The sequence below is a fragment of the Lissotriton vulgaris genome, chromosome 5 (assembly GCF_964263255.1).
Source record: "Lissotriton vulgaris chromosome 5, aLisVul1.2, whole genome shotgun sequence".
Taxonomy (NCBI): Eukaryota; Metazoa; Chordata; class Amphibia; order Caudata; family Salamandridae; genus Lissotriton; species Lissotriton vulgaris.
In genome coordinates this window covers 2,561,901-2,579,243 of record NC_141693.1, presented here as the reverse complement: position 1 = coordinate 2,579,243, position 17,343 = coordinate 2,561,901, and the positions used below count along the sequence as shown (strand labels likewise).

Genomic DNA, 17,343 nt, shown 5'->3' with positions numbered 1-17,343 from the left:
ACTGGTAAGCAAGCTTGATTCATGAAACGATCCATCTCGAAATGGAACGTTTCGAGGCTGCATGACCTGTTCTGATCGATCCATAGTTAACGAATAGTTGATCAGACTGACGTATAGACTTGGACCTATCCAGATAGAATTTTAAAACCCTTTTCGGATCCAAAAAATGCAAAGCCCTCTCAGATGGAGTAGAGGGATTGGGAAAGAAAGTGGGCAGAGAAATAGTCTGATTCAAATGGAAATCTGACACGACTTTTGGAAGAAAAGACGGATGTGTCCTTAGTATCACTCTATTCAAATGAAACACAGTATAGGGTTCCTTGCAACAGAGAGCTTGGATCTCGCTCACCCCACGAGCTAACGTGATTGCCACCAAAAAAGCAGCTTTCCAGGAAAGGTGCTGTAAAGTAGCTTTATGAATGGGTTCAAAAGGGGGACCCATTAGCTTTGATAGCACCAGGTTCAGCTCCCAGGTAGGAGTAGGAGGACGTACTGGATGGTACACTTTTTTCAACCCTTGCAGGAAGTCCTTTACAGCTGGCAACTGGAAAAAAGAAGGTTGAGCAGGTGACGCCTATAAGCTGTTATAGCAGCTAAATGCACCTTAATAGAATTAGACTTTAACCCTGCCTTAGCCAGATACAATAAATAGGGAAGAACTGCTTCTTCCTGACTCTTAATAGGATTATGACCATTTTGCATACACCACATATAGATGCGCTTCCATTTGCATGCATAAGAATGTCTTGTGGAATGACGTCTCGCCTCTTTAAGATGGACATGCAGTCCTGCGGCAGTCCTAGGTGGCCGTATTTTATGACCTCAGGAGCCATGCTGCCAAGCTCAGTGACGGAAGGTTGGGATGATGAATCCATCGTTCATCTTGGATAACAGGTCCGGCCTGCATGGTAGCCTCATGTGAGGAGTCACTGACAGCTGAAGCAGGTCCGTGTACCACCATTGACTCGGCCAGTCGGGGACAATGAGGATCATCGTTGTATTGGAGCGTTTAAAGATTTTGATGGATCTTACAAAGCAATAATACTGTGTTTAAAAAAGCCGTTGATGATATGACAAAATATCCAACAAGAATAATTGAAAAATAAACGAAAAATAAACAAATGATAATTGTTATGGAGTCTCGTTTGAAGAACCTAAGGAGCGCCCTAACAGCAGGGATGCATTCATAATTTATGTTTGCACGTATCCAGCAGCAATTTATTAACGTGACGGACGGACATATTACCTGCAGGAGCACCCAACCTTACTAGCATCAAACAGAACTGTGATTGTGAAAATTACTGATAAATTGCTGTGCACCTTGCCCATTACCCACATTTCAATATATTTGGTGCAGCGCCAACATGCAAAATTTTTCTTTTTTGACATGCAGGTTGAGTGTTCTGAAGTCCAGAATGAGTCTGTATTCTGCCTTTTGGCCCTTTTGTCTGACCAGGAAATATCGTGAGTACACTCCTTTCCCCCTTTGAGACATTGGCACCCTCTCGATGGCTGACTTTTTGAGGAGTGTAGCTACCTCTTTTTTTAAAAGGTGTAGTTGATGATTTGATGTTGGCATTGGAGGAATTGAAGGAGGCAAACGATGGAAACAAAGACAGTATCCATTCTGAAGTGTAGTCAACGGTCTTTCGTAATGGCTTGCCACTCTGCCATGTGATGCGCGATGCTTCCCCCCCACTGGAGTGGTCTACGGCGCTGGGGGAAGGAAGGACTCATTGTTTGGACTGGGTTTTGTTAGAATTTTTGTCCTTGTGCTGATTCCCTCCTCCTCTGCAATTACGCCTGCCTCTGAACTGAGACTTCTGCTGTCCCTGCTGGTCTTGAACCTTCTGCCAGTGAGGGATTTGAACCCGCTGTTTAGAAGAGCCCTTGTTGTAGGAGCGATATTTCTTTTTAACTCCTTCTCAAGCCCTACGGCCTTGAGAGTGTCCAACTCTGCCTACATGCGCTGCATTTCCTCATCAGTACTTGCCCCAAACAAAGAAGTTCCTGAAAAAGGCAAGTTCAAGATCTGAGCTTGGGCCTCTGGTTTCAAAGCTGTGAGGCGCAACCAGGAGGATCTCCTTGCAGATATTCCATGCACATATCCATGCGCTGCGAGGGTAGCTCCGTCCACTGCGGCGCTGATTTGAGACTTGGCTGCCTTCCAAGAGAATCTCCTCAAAGTCTTTACGGTCTTCCTGCAGGAGTTTCTCTACAAAACGCTGCAGGGAATCCCACAGGGACCTATCATAACACCCCAAAAGGGCTTCCGCGTTGGACACCTTAAGAAATGAGGCTGAAGTATTACAGACTCATCTTCCCCACGAATCCTGTGACTTGCTCTCCTTATCCGGAGGTACTGTGGAGGAGGAGGCTACCGCACCAGACTTTTTTGCCACCGCGATGATGACTGAGTCTGAGGGCGGATCTGCCCTGAGGAACAGAGGATCCTCCTCTGGCGAGCTGTACTTTTTGAGAGGCAACAGAGGTTTGGGTGCAGACCTGTGGTGCAGTGTTTCAAAGATCACTGAGGTCTGTAGTGAAGTAGTGTGGCTCACTGGTTAGAGGCGGCAGACCCGAGAGCAGAGGACGGCCCGGGACCAGGGTTCGATTCCCGGCGCGGCAGGTTTCTGGACCAGGGTCAGCGGACTCGATAATTCTCTCGCCTCGGTGCCCACTCTGATCAGCGATCACACTCGGCAACTCTGGGCATTAGCTTGCCTCATCTTCACTAACGGCCCCACCAGACCGCCGGGGATGCCTGGTCTCACCCTGGAGATACCCATTAAGGGACCATCTCTCAGGGAAGCCAGGAAGGGTTTTGCAGCGGTCGAAGCGCCTTGGGACCCTACGGGTAAGTAGTGCGCTATATAAATGCCAATACATTTACACATTTACAGGTCTTGATCTGGGGAGCTGTCAAGGGCACTCCCAGTTTCAGAGCTCCTCTGCCCAGAATGTCCTGAAAAGGGAAAATGTCATCAATTGGGGATATTCTTGATGGAGTAATGTCCGTTAAAGTAGGGGAGTAATCTCTATGCGAGCGGGTAGGAGAAGATGTAGTCGGGGATCTTCGTTACCTTCTCCTGCTCCTAGATCTGATTCTTCGCCTGCTAGACCGCACCCGGGAGCGTGATCGTTCTGAGTCGCACCTGGGAGCGTGATCGGTCTCTGGGTCTAGGAAACGGCCTGTATTCTTGCATCCTGGCCGCTGTTTCTTTGCCTGGAGCCCAGTGATGAAGAGGCCTATTCCATCTTGGAGACAGCCTGATGGAAGTCGACTTCTGCGCAGTGCCTCTTGCTGGTGAACCTGCAGGAGGTGTTACATCCTTCTGGCCATGCAGCGAACGTGCAGGGGAACGCCTTGATCTCTCACTGCTGCATGAATAAATGACCACATCCGGAGAATGATGATGAGAAGGAGAGCCTGACTAGGATGAAGAAAGGCTCACAGGCGAAGGGGATCTCGTGTGACTCCGAGAGCCACGATCTTCTAAAGACCTCTTCCGCTTGGCAGGATGGCTCATGCTCACTGGAGAGTGCTCCTTTGATCTAGATAGTCCCCCTGCGACAGATTCTCCTTCCGCCGCTGAAGTCGATCGTGGAGACTTCTGCGACCGAGGCCCATGACCTGGAGACGGAGTTGGCAAACTCAACGTCTTGGTCTGCTACGACACTGCTGGTTGAGACTGCGCCAAGGGCTGACGGAGACTCTGACCTCTGGGATCGTGCTGGAGAGACTTGTCTCGACGACATATGCTTTGACGTCGAACGCTGGTGAGGTGACGTCGACGGAGGCCTTCTCGACGTCAAGCGGCGATCACTGGACGCCGACGGAGGGTGTCTCGACACTGATCACCCTTGAATGGACTCTGATGGATGCCTCGACGTCGAACGCTGATGTCTTGGCGACGACGGAGGATGCCTCGATGTCGATCGTCGATGACTATACGCCGACGGAGGATGCCTTGACGTCGAACGCCGCTGGCTGGGCAACGACGGAGGGTGTCTCGAGGTCGAGCGTCGATGACCTTACGCCGACAGAGGCGGCCTCGACGTCTAACGCCAAAGACTGGGCGTCGATGGAGGAAGTTGCGACGTCGAAGACTGGATATGATGCTTCGACAGCAGCTGTCTCGACGTCTAGCTCCTATGCTCAAACGGAGACCTCTCTCTCGACGCTGCCCGTCGCCCGGTCGACGGCAGCAAAGTTACCTTGACACTCGACGCTGAAGTCTTCGTCGTCGAAGGAAGGTGGCTCAAAGTCTGCAACATCGACGCCGATCCCGACGCCGAATGAGAGCAAGTAGAAACCTCTCTCTACGTTGATCGCGTCCTTCGCTTTTTCTGTCTCTTAGGAGACCTACATCTCTCAGAAAGACCATAAATTCGAATTCTTTCTCTATCTTTGTGTGTTCTCCTTGACAAAGTCTTGCAGTATTCACATCCTGCTGCAGAATGTGTCTCAGGGAGACAGAGGATACACACAGGAAGTGTGTCAGTCCTAGCCTTCTTCCCACAGGAAGGGCAGGGATCAAAAAGCGAAGGCATTTTGACAAAAATTTACCTTTTTTGTACTCAAAAAAGGCAGCAGTATCCCTCCAAGGTCAAAAACCGTCGAGTGAAATCAAAAATTGAAGAAAAACACCAAGAATTTCTGACAGAAAGTCAAAAAGAGGTGGGAGCTGTTAAACCAGGGTCCTGACAGAAGGAGCCGGAAAGAAGAACTGACCTAACTGTCACCCCTGAGGCATGATGGGAAGCCTGGGGTCATGGCTGCCTTAAAGGCACGGTGCCAGTTTTTGTTGAAAATGCTTTCATTTTCTATGTTATTTCTTTTCAGTGCAGCCTGTGGCTAACAATGTCTATTTATTAGCAATTCTCAGGATTTATGAGTGCTTTTACTCATTAAAACACAAAGTTCAAGGGCTATTGGACCTAATGTGTTTTTTATTTCCTTGCTAATTTCAGTGCATGTATGAGTGATTACATTGTTTAGCCTCAGTTTTGGGGCTGCATTGTTATGTGAAAAAGTAATATATGTACATACATATATGTGGAGCGAGATTTATATGTTTTTCCATATATATTTTTATATTGTTTCCGGGGTCCCGCACATGGGCGGGAATATTCAGTGCTTATGACTATTGATGAGGATCCCCTGAAAGAGAATCATCAATCTTGCTTTCAAGCTTCTTCAAACATTTGAATCAAATCAGAGAGCATTCTGGGAGCATTATACATAGCCTCATATTGCCAAACTTTAAAAAACGTATGTGCACATTCTTATACTAGAACCACTGTCAGTAGTGCAGTCAGAGCTTGCAACATTTACTTAGTGCGCTCACTCTAATAAGAAATCAAATGATGAACCATAAATACAAGTTTGAATAGCATTAACATATGGACAGAAATATTACCTTAACTGCAAACAATGCTCTTCCCTGATCCATAATGTGGTACTGCAAACTGACAGCCAAAGGGTTTGTCCTGCAGGGGGTTGGGCCTACTTGTCCCAAAGACAAAATACACATGAACACTTGTTGCCCTTGACCCCAAACAATATGTCCTGCCCGTCGGGCTATAGGGATTCCACCTCCCTGCTGCTTAGCTTGTCCGGGAAAATGGTGTTTACTTTTCTTTCTCTTACTGCAGTTAGACTATTTTGTAAAGGGCGCTGTCTGACAATAATTGTAAAAGCTTTAGGATGTCAGGTTTGCTTTCTAACAAATTTAAATATCTTGTAAATAAATAGTATAACAATTTCAACATATCAGGAATTATGAAAACACATTTTATTTTTGTAATTCGGAAGTGTAGTGATATCAATGATTTAAATAAGAGCAAAGCAAATCAGAACTGCTCTCACGGCTGCAGGAGGCTTGAAAATTATACAATGTGGCCCTGGAATGCCTACAGTGCCGCAACTATAAGAAGTATGTGAGCCGTGCTCATGAGGCGGAGGGGAAGTTGGGGGAACTCTTTGCCTTGCTGGTCCGCCCTGAGAGCGGGGGGTTTTACCCGCCTGCTGGCCCCAGGAGGAGCCACCCTCTACTCCCCCAAAGACATTAACGGGGCGTTTCGGGAATACCTCCCTCTATTGGCCATTAGAGGCCGGCCTTCCAGTGACGTTTGGCCCATTCTTGGATCGCCTGTTCCTCTGGAGCCTCTATGCTGAAGATTAGGAGATGCTGGGGACCCCAGTTACGGTCCAGGAAATGTTTGTTTCCCCAGAGTCACCCTGATAAAATTCCAGCAGGGCTGAAACAATTTTAAACAGGCCTGCACCTAGAGTGCAAGCAGGCTGCTCCCTCCACTCTCAATTCTCTGCCTGGGGTTCTTATTTTTGTACTCCTGCTTGAAGTGACTTCTTTGAAGTTGATCATCCCTATTCTGAGGTCCAATTGGTGACGTCTTTACACCATTATGGCCCTGTATGACCCATCTGATGTAGAAATGGATCAGGACCCTGAGGACGGTCTTAAACAGAACTTGATGAATGCACTGTACTCTAGTGTCCAGCAGTCAGTGAACGACGCCCTAGTTAGCGCTCTGGGTCCTATTACCTGACACCTACAAGGCTATTCCAGTCAGCAAGGATGGATCCCAAATCACCCCTCTCTAACTGAAGATGATGACTGTCCAGGCTCTCGACAGGGCAAATCCAAGACCACATCAGTAAGAGGCCCCCACACTGCAGCATTCAAAAAGCTGTCTGACTCCCTCTCGGGAGACCATGACTGGCGCATCTCATCTCCTCTCAAATTTGGGGATTCAAACTTTTCAGTGTCCAGTATCTCTGACCATGAGGACAAGCCAGGTCCCAGCAAGAGAAAGCACAAAACACACCACTGTAAGTCCCAGAAACAACCACAGGCGCTTGATTTTGAGCAGGGTGACAGCATCCACCCTCTCTCCACCAACTGGATCCCCCGCAAAGAGGTGGCTGATTATGTGCAGGCCCACATACACCAAGGATTTGATAAAGAGGTCAGGACCAGACTCTGCTCTGAATGCTCAAGGCCATATCTCCGGGGTAAAGTGATCGAAACACCTGTGGTAAATCTAACTATGGGCACATCCCTTAATAAGTATTCCAAAAGGGTCTAGACCTGGCCAGGCGCAATTGTCAGGACAACTTTTTGGCTGTCACAGGCCCTCTCACTAAGATCATTGAACTGATTTTCTAAGCCAAACATTCAACAACCCCGCCCCATCACCCAGATGTCTTAGTGGGATGGGCCCAAAGAGCCATGTGTTAGCTTGGGAACATGAACTGCGCAATATCTACAGAGCATAGGCGTTTGCTCCTAATAAGAATTGACTCCAAATTGAACGAGCTGGCATTTTCTGAAGCGGTGGTAGCCCAGGGTCTCCTATTTGCTGCACATTTTCTTAAGGAACTGGCCAAGCTCATGGCTATGTATAGTACACTCGACAAAGCCCAGGGGTCCTTCAGGAAAGTTTTCTGCCAAACTCTTCTACGCAGAGCCAGACGCTTCAGAGGGCCTGCTTGTGGCAGAGGTTATTACCAAGGCCCACAAAGTGATCTTTAGCCATGAGGTAGGGGTGGTGGGCAACAAACCACATACAACTCCACCTTTCACCCTTCAAGTACCCATAGTGGAGAGAACCGTTTCAGAAGAGGGCAGTACAGAGGGCCACTGGATCCTCCTAAGAATCTGGAGCTACAAGTAAGACTTTTGGGTGGCAGAACCAGTCTTTATCCATACAATTGGCAAGGGTTGACTCAAGACTCCAGGGTCCATACAAGGGTTCAGGTTGGAGTCTCAACAAGAGCACGACTTCATCACATCAGAAATAAAAGCTCTCATAGAGAAAGGGGCTATAAGCTTAACAACTTCACCCTCACAGTTTTTCTAGCCCCATCTTCCCTTTTTAGGTCTCGCCTGTCGATGCGCATGCGCATCGAGCAAGCGAGACTATTGCGAGTTATCTACTCTTTATCCACACTGCAAGGAATCGTGGCGATTCCTTGCAGTGCCCGTGACTTTTAAGGTCAATGCGCATGCGCATTGACCTTATGCGCATGCGCATTGACCTTAAAAGCGCGTGCGCGTCCGTCTTTGTTTACCCCTCCGCCCCCTCCCGCCGTGTCGCATTTCTCCTCCCCCTCCCCTCTCTTCCTTCCGTCTTCCTGCCGTGTCGCACCTCTCCCCTCTCCGCCCCCTCCCCTGCCCGCCCCCTCCCGCCGTGTCGCATTTCTCCTCCCCCTCCCCTCTCTTCCTTCCGTCTTCCTGTTTTCGAAGCAAGCTTCCCGTCCCTCTGCTGCACTTCATCACAATCTGCCTCCTCGGAACGACCCTCTTGAAGGCCTGTCTCCCGCTGCCTCGTTCGCCCGCAGCCGCAGCCTGCCCGGCTCATCAATATTTATCAAAGGCAGCCGCGCATTCTGCAGCTTCCCGCCTTTTATTGTTGCCCATATTTCCACTTTATTGTCTTCTCAGACCGTGCATGGGGCAATCGGTCCCTCTTGATTCGATATTATAAATCTGCCGGAGATGCGTCTCCTTCAATGTAATCACAGACGGATATACGATAAATCCAGTTCCCTGTGGACTTCCAGCGCGCCCGAGCCTCTCGGAGCGTGTGCCCACCGCTGCGCCGCCCTTGTAGTAGCCGAGTGCCCTCGCTCGGAGCCCCCCCTTTGTTTGTAATCTAGTCCACTTTTCACTCGGCTGCCATTTTAATATCTCACCAGTACTCCTGGTTCCACAATGCTTTGTAGTATAACCTTGTTTAACTCCACAGGCTGAATAACGTTTAGGAATAAAATTCTTTTATGTCACGGACTAGTTTTACAGACAGATGAAGCCTTCCATCCTTCCGAGGTGGGTTAAGTGAGCTCCATTATATGTGGCAGAAGCAGTGATTTAAAAGGATCGGTACTATCAGGTACTCAGAACTTAATTTGGAAGGAATAGTACTGGTACTTCTCAGCACAGAGAGTATAAGCACGTCTTTATTTACATTTGAGGCACGGGGCAGTAGAATCATACAAACACCTCTCCCATCAGGTCTTTAAGAAACTAACCACTCGCAGTCAAAAAAATATTAAACTGTAGGCCCTGACAGTCTTACGCAAGCACTCCCATGCATTTGCATTTCAAACTAATTCTTCCAACAAGCAGCAGAACTATATTACTTGTACCTATACCATATGGGTCAAAGCATGGCTTTCAGCTTTTAGACTGTGCTAACCTTCCGGCCTGGCACTGCTCAGCTACTCGCGAAACAAGCTGCCGCTTATGTAGAAGAGAAAAAGAATCCTTAATCCACATTTTATGTATCTGTCCCCAACTCACTCTCACTCACCCTCACTCACCCTCACTCTCACTCACCCTCACTCACCCTCACTCTCACTCACCCTCACTCTCACTCACCCTCACTCACTCACCCACCCTCACTTACCCTCACCCTCACTCACCTTCACCCTCACTCACCCTCAACCCCTCACCCTCAACCCCTCACCCTCCCTCACCCTCACTCACCCTCACCCACCCTCACCCTCACCCACCCTCACCCACCCTCACCCTCACCCACCCTCACCCACCCTCACCCTCACTCACTCTCACTCACCCTCACTCACCCTCACTCACCCTCACTCTCACTCACCCTCACTCACCCTCACTCACCCTCACCCTCACCCACCCTCACTCACCCTCACTCACCCTCACTCTCACTCACCCTCACTCACCCTCACCCACCCTCACCCTCACTCACTCTCACTCACCCTCACTCACCCTCACTCACCCTCACTCTCACTCACTCTCACTCACCCTCACTCTCACTCTCACTCACCCTCACTCTCACTCACCCTCACTCACTCACCCACCCTCACTCACCCTCACCCTCACTCACCTTCACCCTCACTCACCTTCACCCTCACTCACCTTCACCCTCACTCACCCTCAACCCCTCACCCTCAACCCCTCACCCTCCCTCACCCACCCTCACCCTCCCTCACTCACTCACTCTCACTCACTCTCACTCACCCTCACTCACCCTCACCCTCCCTCACTCACCCTCACTCACCCTCACTCACCCTCACTCACCCTCACTCACCCTCACTCACCCTCACTCTCACTCACCCTCACTCTCTCACCCTCACTCACTCACCCACACCCTCCCTCACTCACCCACACCCTCCCTCACTCACCCTCACTCACCCTCACTCACCCTCACTCACCCTCACCCACCCTCACTCACCCTCACTCACCCTCACTCACCCTCACTCACCCTCACTCTCACTCACCCTCACTCTCTCACCCTCACCCTCACTCTCTCACCCTCACCCTCACTCTCACTCACCCTCACCCTCACTCACCCTCACTCACCCTCACTCACCCTCACTCTCACTCACCCTCACCCTCACTCACCCTCACTCACCCTCACTCACCCTCACTCTCACTCACCCTCCCTCACCCTCCCTCACCCACCCTCACCCTCACTCACTCTCACTCACCCTCACCCTCACTCACCCTCACCCTCACTCTCACTCTCACTCACCCTCACTCTCACTCACCCTCACTCTCACTCACCCTCACTCTCACTCACCCTCACTCACCCTCACTCACCCTCACTCACTCTCACTCACTCTCACCCACCCTCACTCACCCTCACTCTCACTCACTCTCACTCACCCTCACTCACCCTCACTCTCACTCACCCTCACTCTCACTCACCCTCACTCTCACTCACCCTCACTCTCACTCACCCTCACTCACTCACCCACACCCTCACTCACCTTCACCCTCACTCACCCTCAACCCCTCACCCTCACTCACCCCCACTCACCCTCAACCCCTCACCCTCAACCCCTCACCCTCCCTCACTCACCCTCAACCCCTCACCCTCACTCACCCTCAACCCCTCACCCTCAATCCCTCACCCTCACTCACCCACACTCACCCTCACTCACCCACACTCACCCTCACTCACCCCCACTCACCCTCACTCACACACCCTCACTCACCCTCACCCTCACTCACCCTCACTCACCCTCACCCTCACTCACCCTCACTCACCCTCACCTTCACTCACCCTCAACCCCTCACCCACCCTCAACCCCGCACCCTCACTCACCCTCAACCCCTCACCCTCACTCACCCTCACCCTCAACCCCTCAGCCTCACCCTCACTCACCCTCAACCCCTCACCCTCACTCACCCTCAACCTCATGCTAAAGATTTACAAAAAAACCCATAAACAATTCTAAAAGCACTAACTCTAATGCTGCGAGACCTATTGCATTTCTAATGCTTGTTTTCTTGTTTGCAGTTTTATATAGCGTGAACTCGACCCAAAGGTATCAGAGCGCTTTACATGAGCACCAGTTGCATTACAGACAGGCACATTCTTTTTTTTTAAAAGTTTTTAGGCACGGGAGATTAAGTGATTTGCAGAGAATCACAGGATGTTTGAGCCTCCTGCTAGAATTGAACCCGGCTCCCCAGCTTCCAAGTCGACCCTTCTAGCTGTTAAGCCACACCCTTTCCGTAGGAGAAAAAAGGCGGTGGGTCATGACTAGTTCTAAACCTGAAAGATTTCAATGCCTGGATTATGTACTGGCATTTCAAGATCAAAGGTATCCATCTGCAAGACATCTTTCAAGAAGGGGACTGGATGATGCATTTGGATTTAAAGGACGCATCCTTGTAGCGATTGCCGCCACAAGTCCTGATATCTGATGCGCGCCGCTGCCGAAATTTGGTCCCGGCATGTGCCACTGGGAGCCAAAGATCAAAGACTAGTGCCCTGCCCCCTAGCCTCACAGTACAGCTCCCGACGTGAATTAGGATGCGCTCAGAAGCCTACACAGTTGCCAGCAGTTGAAGAAGTTTGCTAGCAGTGTTCTTGTCTGCGTTTTTCGTCCGTTACTCTTTTGGGCTTCATTCTGCATCATTTGCTAATAGTAGTGGAAACCTATTTGATTTGCATTTGTTTTCCCCCAGTGTTTCTGGAGAACAGAGGCTCTGACCGTGTTTGTTGTAGAAACAGTATAGCATTTTTGGGATTTCACTTACCTTATTTTTTCTGAGAAGGCTTCACTTATCATTTTTATCCAGGAGGCAGTAAGCTTGAAGGTCCTGAAGGAGAACAACACAAAAAATAAATTTGAACAACAGCAAACTATTCAACAAGCCTGGTAAGGTGCATATTATTATAACTAATAAAAGGAACTTACCATTCTGAATAGACTTGTCACATCCTCTGTGGGTGGTGAGAAATCCTCTACTCTTTGTCTCCTTAATTGGTTGGAAAGAATCTACAAGGAGAAAAGATTTTAATGTATATATGTAAAAGTGTTTCGAATGTATATATGAGAAAAGACTTTACTGAATATATGTATATAGGTGTTCAGAGAAGGACTATTACAGACGTACAGTGTACCACTACATTTCTCCCACCTCCCATTCTTGTGGCCCAATCCCGCCAGGAGGACGTCTCCTTCCCAAAGAACGAGCAATTACCATACAATCCTGATTTCAAAGGTTAGGAAAGGAGAGATACTAGTAATTTCTGCTGCCCGTAGGGGCATGCGATGCAGTATTGTTAACAGTGCAGAATTAGTCTGGCAACAGACAGCAGAGGAGTAGAAGATGGTGTTAGAAATGAGGGGTGAGAGAAGGGGGACAGCAGGTAAGTACAGAGGGGGAAAAAGAAAGGAACAGAAGGTAAGGGATGTATTAAGTGGCAAATAGACACAAAGAGATTAACTTCGAAGACCATCTTCACAGCAACATAAGAAACAATAAGGGTATCCTTTGGGGTAGCAAGGTAGGGTGCCAGGCAAAGCCTCCCCAAGTACATGGGGGCCGGGGGTGGGGGGTTTGATGCCTATAGTCAGTACATTGCTACCCCCTTGACTGAGGAGTGCAACTCCTAGAGTAGGATATTGATATGATAATGGCAGCAGGGTCCAGTAGGATCCAGCGTGACCAACAAATATAACAGTTTTACTCCTGTCAGTGTTCTCTGATCATTCTGCTGCATGGCATAGACTGTCGCCGATATATGCTACACCTGTCCAGTTGGGGCACCTTCTCCACCTCAAGGAGGGCCAACGATGGTCTTGATACATACACCGAGCTAGTGGATGGGTACACACTCCCCAAAGTGCAAATCAGAAACTCCCAGGCCTGCTGAGGATTGTTGAATGTGTGGGCCTTGCCTAGATGTGTGATGAAGAGCTATGCCGGGTATAGTATGGCATACAGTATTTTTGCTTGTAGAAGTTTCTGCTTGATGGGAGCATACTCTCTGCGTGCTTCCTCAACGTCGATTGTAAAATCCAGAAATATGGAAATAGTGTGGGCCTCAAATTGCAGTATGTGTTTCTCTCTGGCTAGTCTCAGGACCATGTCCCTGTAATTTAGCAGTCGGGCGATGATGGGGTGCCAGGCATTTCCCGCTAGGGGACACACCATCAAAGCCATGTGCGCATGCTCTACGAGGAGTACTTTGGAGAAGGACTTTGGTTCAAAAATTATTACCAATAGGTGCTTAACAAAGTCCTCCATCCTGCCAGCATTTGCGGTTTCGGGTATTCCCATTATGCGCAGATCGTTTCTTTGCGATTGCACTTCGAGATTGTGGGGTTTCGGATGGGATCTCAAAAAGGTTCGCAGACAAAGGTACTCTGGGTAGAGAGGGTTTTATTATTTTGTAAAGTCTCCGCTTTTGTACAGGCACTCTGTAATACGGGAGGGGATTGTCTGTGTCTTCCGTCGTGTTTCTTGCAGCTCCCAGCCGCTGTTCCCGATGCCTCCTGGGAGTTGTAGGCCGTTCTTCCGCCGTCTCGAGGGCCTCCCGATACCGATAATGAAAAGAAACCAAAGTCAGCCTGGTTTTGACGTAGTGTTTAGACAAGGGAAGGGGTGAGGAATTCACACGTGCACAAACAATCGTACCCCAGTATTGGTGTCGGTAAATCGTGAGGGGGGGGGGGGGGGGGGTGCAAAGGGATCCGCAGGATTCCTCAGGGAGGTTTGTTCCACTTACGTCCCGCCCACCCACTGAAGCGTGACCGTACCTGCTCTAGCCACACTTCTCGAGAAGTGTGGCTGGGCGATGCGCTATCCCGTTGGCCTCCTGGCTTGTCGCGGTAGTCGCTGTCTCTGTCTTCTGGCTCCTCCGACCTAGTCTGCTTCTCCCTCGCTGCCTCAGTTCCGCTCTCAGCTACCCTCGCTTCCTCCGTTCTTCCTGCTTTAACTCTTCCGTCCTCCACTCCGCTTCCCTCGCTTCCTCCGTCCTCCGATCTTCCTGCTTTAACTCCTTCGTCCTCTGCTCCGCTTCACTCGCCTTCTCCGTCCTCCGATCTTCTTCTGCTCTTGAATACCACTCAGCTCCGTTCTCTCGCCATAAGTCTCCTTCTCCTCCTCCGGGTGTCTCGCACACCTGGTCCGTTGTCGGGCTGGGCTTTACCTTGGTCAGGTGGGCGGGGTCAGGGTCCAGCTCCGCCCAATTAAAGAAACACGGCTCATTGTCAGCCGTCCAGGGACTGCATGCTGTCTCAGGTGTTTTCCAGGCGTCTGTGTGCTGTTTGAAAAGAGGGGAGACGTTAACAGGCAGTCCAGGTGGCCCCGCTTCCGGGTCCACCTCGTCACAGAGATCTTCATTCTTGGCTGATATTACCTTAAGGACTTTCTCTATATTAAGGAACAGTTCGCTCCTATGCGTGACCGTATCCTCCTCTGCTGAGATTCTGTGCTCAGTTTCAGTAATACGCCTGTCGTGCTTTTCTAGTTTGTGTGTGATAGTGCCAATTCTAGCACACATCTGGCTTCAATGGAAGTAAGGCACATACCAGCACAAGAGCTCGAAGGCCCCTCTCGAGCAGCCAATGGTGGGCGGCATTTGAATCAAGTCTCCCGCACCATCTTCTGTCCGGTCAACTGTTTAGTAGTTCACTGGACCCTCTAGCAAATCCAGCCGGGCTCGCGCTGCAGTGTGGCCCGGACACACGGGAAGGCAGCAGGTGAAGAGAGCAAGGCCGCTCCTGTGTAGATGCGGGGTCCCGCCCGGCAGTCTGCAACACCCCCGATGAGTTTCCACTGCTCATCAGTGCGATCCTCACTTCTCTCATAGATGCCCGGAGTACTCAGCTGGCATGGGCAGGACACTGGCACGGCCCACGAGCAGGGGATCATCAGTGCAGCGAAAAGCCTCCGGGTCTTCAGGGTCACGACCTCGGCCCATCTGCCACTCCTCCGGCCGCACTCCGACGTGGCCCAGAGGGCCTGGCAGCAATCAGCAACGCTGCTCCTCCACAACAGGTGGGAACCAGAAGGCACGGGCAGTTTCGCCAGCTAAGTCACCCCTGTTGGCTCTGGTGCCCGGACGGGAGCTCGCTCTGCTCGTGCCCCGATGTGCAGATGCCATGTTTCACTTAGTTTGTAGGCCCACACCCACCTGCGGAATTACAGCAGCTTTTCTCATCTCTAGGTTTCAAGAAGGGTCGCAAATGGCTTGCAATCGATGCAGCATACAACGCGGTCTCCTGTGGGCCGCTGCTTAAGTTGATGACAACAGCTTAGGCATGATATTGTTGGATGGAGCCCTGGGGCGGCAGGAGCCTCACTAAAGTGCGACTATCTTTCTTGCCGGCACACTAGCGCCCCACCCTAGTACATTTCATACATGTACTTTCCAAATGGGAATAGGTAACCAGTTTGTGTTTGGTGTCTCTGGAATGACAATTTAAAATCCTAACTCATGGTGAAATCAGATTTTAAACTGCAGTTCTGAAAATGGCACTTTTTACCTGAGATATTTGGTGCCTAGAGCCTCACTCTGGATCACATGACTGAGTGTGGGTGGCACTTGGGATTTGTGTATTCCTCCTAGACTGTCACACACAATGGGGAGCTTAGGTGTGACTGAATGGGCCGTCACTGGTAGGATGGGAGGGAGGAGACTTACACTTCAATATAGTGTGCCCTGCCCTGCCCCTATACAAAGGAAGGCTTACACCCCCCCCCCCCGTAGTTAGTTTGGAGCAAGGGTCAGGAAGGAATGGTATCTGTGCATTACAAAGGTCTGCCTCTAGAAACTTCTCCCCACTTCAAAGGCACAACTGTATATAAATACTAAACATCAGACACCACCACTTATAGACCTGTGTATACTCTCCGAGGAAAAAGGAATGCTGTGCTGCTACAAGGACTGCTACTCTGCTGGGCTGCTGCTAAAAAAGGAAATGCTGCCCTGCTGTGCTGACCTGCTGCCTGCTGTCCTCTTGCCTGAGGAAGGAAAACTGGACCTGCAAAGTCAGCTTGACCCAGGATCCTGAGTGACTCCAAGGCTAGTCTCCTGGCCTCCCAAACTGAACCTCAGGGCCATAAAAGGCTCCCCAACATCCTGCACTAGCCCCTGGGCTCAGCTACAGCAAGTTCCTGACTCCCAAGTGATGCCTCTCAGACCCAGGACCCTTGGTTTGGCTCAAGGGCACTGAAATCAAGATTTTGGGCTCTTTGTTGGTATAAAAGGGCTGGTTCGCACCAAGACTGCGTCATCCGCACTGCAAATCTATGCGATGTCCGTCAGCTAAACTCTTCGCACTTCAACATTGACCAATCGGAGGGTCCACCACCGTGAAGCTCCAGCAACCCCCGCTCGTGAGCCCCGCCAGTTCCTCGCGTTTTGCTGACAGCATCTCGCAAACTCTCCCGGCTCTTCGCGGCCCTCTGCAACGCAAACTGGACTCTTGATACTAACTTAAGAAGGTAAACCTTCTGTGGGACTAACCTGAGACTGTGTCCGATCTGCACTCCATCACGGTCGGCCTGAACTATTGAATTTGACCCAGTCCAGCACGAGCAGATAACCCGAGTTGGCTCTTTGTGTTTTTTGCCACTATATTCACTTTATTCTTCAAAAATGTATAACTCTGGTTCTACTGATTGGATTTTTGTCGTAGCCGGCCGGTACTCCATTACGGGCAGCCTGAACTTGTGACTTTGTCCAGGTCGAGAGCGACCAGATATCCACAGTTGACGCTTCGTGCTTTTTTGCGCTATTTTCTCTAAAATATTTCAATGTGAAAATCTCCAGTTCTACTGATTGGATTTTTGTCAATTTGGTCATGTTTTATTGATAAAAAAAGTTCAATTTGTATAACTTGGTATGGGATTCTTTTTATGTGTGGTGTTTTCACTGTTTTACTGAAGTGCTGCACAAATACTTTTACATATTGTCTCTAATTTAAGCCTGACTGCTCTGTGCCATGCTACCAAGGGTTGAGCACAGGTTAATTTGGGGTTTGCTTGTGCCTTACCTTGACAAGGATTGTGAATGCTGGTTAAGCAGGACTCATAA

At 49.9% G+C, this 17,343-nt stretch overlaps 1 long non-coding RNA gene across 3 annotated transcripts in view; it reads right to left on the bottom strand.

The window, feature by feature from the left end:
* Nucleotides 1-17,343, bottom strand: part of LOC147709950 (uncharacterized) — a 316,177-nt gene that overhangs the window by 169,491 nt on the left and 129,343 nt on the right. For all 3 annotated transcript variants that reach the window (XR_015295830.1, XR_015295829.1, XR_015295828.1), the window contains 2 exons: nucleotides 12,212-12,292; nucleotides 12,051-12,113 (listed from right to left, as the gene is read on the bottom strand). This is a non-coding gene — a long non-coding RNA (uncharacterized LOC147709950). The remainder of the gene's footprint in view (nucleotides 1-12,050; nucleotides 12,114-12,211; nucleotides 12,293-17,343) is intronic.